General features: G+C 42.9%; 1 pseudogene; it reads left to right on the top strand.

The window, feature by feature from the left end:
- Positions 1-215: 215 nt before the first annotated feature.
- Positions 216-1,568, top strand: LOC139165335 (solute carrier family 25 member 3 pseudogene; annotated as a pseudogene).
- The last annotated feature ends 814 nt before the right edge of the window (positions 1,569-2,382 follow it).

The following is a 2,382-nucleotide window of genomic DNA, read 5'->3' as shown; positions in this document are numbered from 1 at the left end:
TAATCATATTTTAGTTCATAGAGGTTCCTCTGATTTCCAGCCCAGTATACTAAACCACAGAGAGAGTGGCTAGAGTGCCCACTTATAGTCCTATGCCCTCTGCCACCTCTAGGCTTACATCTCTATCACCAGAAGAACCCTGATCTCTCTGGCAGTTGGAAAGAGGCAACAGCTTCAGCTATTTTAATTAGCAGGCCTTTCCTTGTGCACAGAGTATGCCTGGCCCTGGCCCATCCACAGACCAGGGGAAGTCTTGGAAGGAAGGAGCCAGGGGCATCATGGCTCCCTTCACTCAGCACATATCCTGGTTTTGGAAAGGAGATGAGACTTTCTCCAGGAGCCTTAAGAAAAATGACCCTGAGAGCAGGATGCTCAGCAGTGAAGACAGCATGGAGGAAGGAGAGCCCCTTGAAGGCAGCAGGCGCCCCCACTCCAAGCCCCAGTCTCAGCTGCTGGCAGGGCTGTGCCCCACAACCTGGATCCTAGAACGGAGCAGCAAGGGCAGCAACCGGCCCTTCTTTTACTCCAGGCTGTCAAGTGGCTGCGAGGAAACAAACCTGGAGCCCTCCAAAGATGGCAACCCAGCCCTTCCACCCAGGGATCTGCACAGCTTCTCAGCAGCTTCTATAACTAATAAGGAGGAGTATTCCTGCGAGTATGGCTCTTTTAACTATCTGCTGCTGTGCTCCTTAGGTGGGGTGGTGAGTTGTGGCGCAACACACACGGCAGTAGTGCCACTGGATGTGGTGAAGTGTCGCATGCAGGTGGAACCTGGGCGCTACCAAGGGCTGTTGCAAGGCCTTTCTCTTACGGTGCGAGAGGAGGGGATTTCTGGCCTGGTTAAGGGATGGGCTCCAACAGCCATAGGTTATTCCATGCAGGGCTTTGGCAAATTTGGTCTCTATGAATACTTCAAAATATTGTACTCTGACTTTTTGGGTCTGGAGCAAGCTTATCTATGGCGGACTAGCCTCTACCTCGCTGCTTCAGCCAGCGCTGAATTCTTTGCTGACATTGCTTTGGCCCCAATGGAAGCAGTCAAGGTACGGATTCAGACCCAGCGCGGTTATGCCAAAACACTGCGAGAAGCAGCTCCCAAGATGTATATTGAAGAAGGACTCTGGGCTTTCTATAAGGGAGTATATCCCCTCTGGCTGCGACAGATTCCTTATACTATGATGAAGTTTTCCTGCTTTGAACGAACTATAGAAGTACTCTATAAGTATGTCATTCCTAAACCACGAGATCAATGCAGCAAGACGGAACAACTTGGAGTCACTTTTGTTGGCGGATATATCGCTGGCATCTTCTGTGCTATAGTCTCACACCCGGCTGATTCTGTGGTATCAGTGTTGAACCAAGAAAGGGACACCACTGTTTTGGGGGTCCTCAAGAGGTTGGGCATGCATGGGATATGGAAAGGCCTCTTCACCCGTATTCTGATGGTTGGTACCCTCACTGGACTGCAGTGGTTCATCTACGATTCAGTTAAAGTTTATCTCAAGTTGCCTCGTCCCCCCCCACCTGAAATGCCTGAATCTTTGAAAAAGAAACTCTCGCAAAATTAAATCTATACTAAATAGTTGTGTTTCAAGGATATTCTAATTCTATAAGAATGTTTAATTTACCTGATTTGTGAATATCACTGAGCCATGGAAATTTGCTGTAGTGTTACTCAGTTCCAGAACTAAGCTTTAAAGAGTTTCAACAATCTATAAAAGAAGCTTCTTAATGAAACTTTAATGCATGTCATTTAACAGAATAACATTTTATTTCAGTTTTATTTTGTTCTTAACTATACTCAAAATACATAGCAGATAATACTAGTTTTTATAGGCTGTTAAATATTTTAAAGTTAACCACTTAATAGCAACTACTAGACAAGTTGGTTGTTGTAATATTATTGTAATGATTTGATAATTATTGTCAACAGGACATGTTGTCAGGCAGCCTAGATAGTATTGTCATTCTAAGATATTGAACAACATTTTTTGTGTTCATTTGCTAAATTTGATTCTATGTTTGAAGCAACATAAAAGTATAGACTCTGAAAAATGGCATTCTTAGGAGCAGTGTAATAGAAAGCTTATTTTATTTTTAAGTGTCATGGATCTGTAATGATCCAAAGTGCCTGTTTATAAATGGAAAAATACGTATTTTTATGGCAGGACATTTTTTTGGATAGATTTCGGTATCTTAACTACAAAAGTTTCTACTAATAGATTAAAGCTTTAATCTTTAAAAAGTGCATTCTTTTCATCCACTTAGAATCTGCTGTGCTGGAAAAGAGAAGTAATTTTGTATTGTGATTTCCATGTTTATTGGACAAGTCTTTTGGAAATTGCAGGAAAATTTTTCCTCTCTGCTCTTAAAGCAGTCCAT

The sequence above is a fragment of the Erythrolamprus reginae genome, chromosome 3 (genome assembly GCF_031021105.1).
Source record: "Erythrolamprus reginae isolate rEryReg1 chromosome 3, rEryReg1.hap1, whole genome shotgun sequence".
Taxonomy (NCBI): domain Eukaryota; kingdom Metazoa; phylum Chordata; class Lepidosauria; order Squamata; family Dipsadidae; genus Erythrolamprus; species Erythrolamprus reginae.
This window is presented reverse-complemented; position numbering and strand designations above follow the sequence as displayed.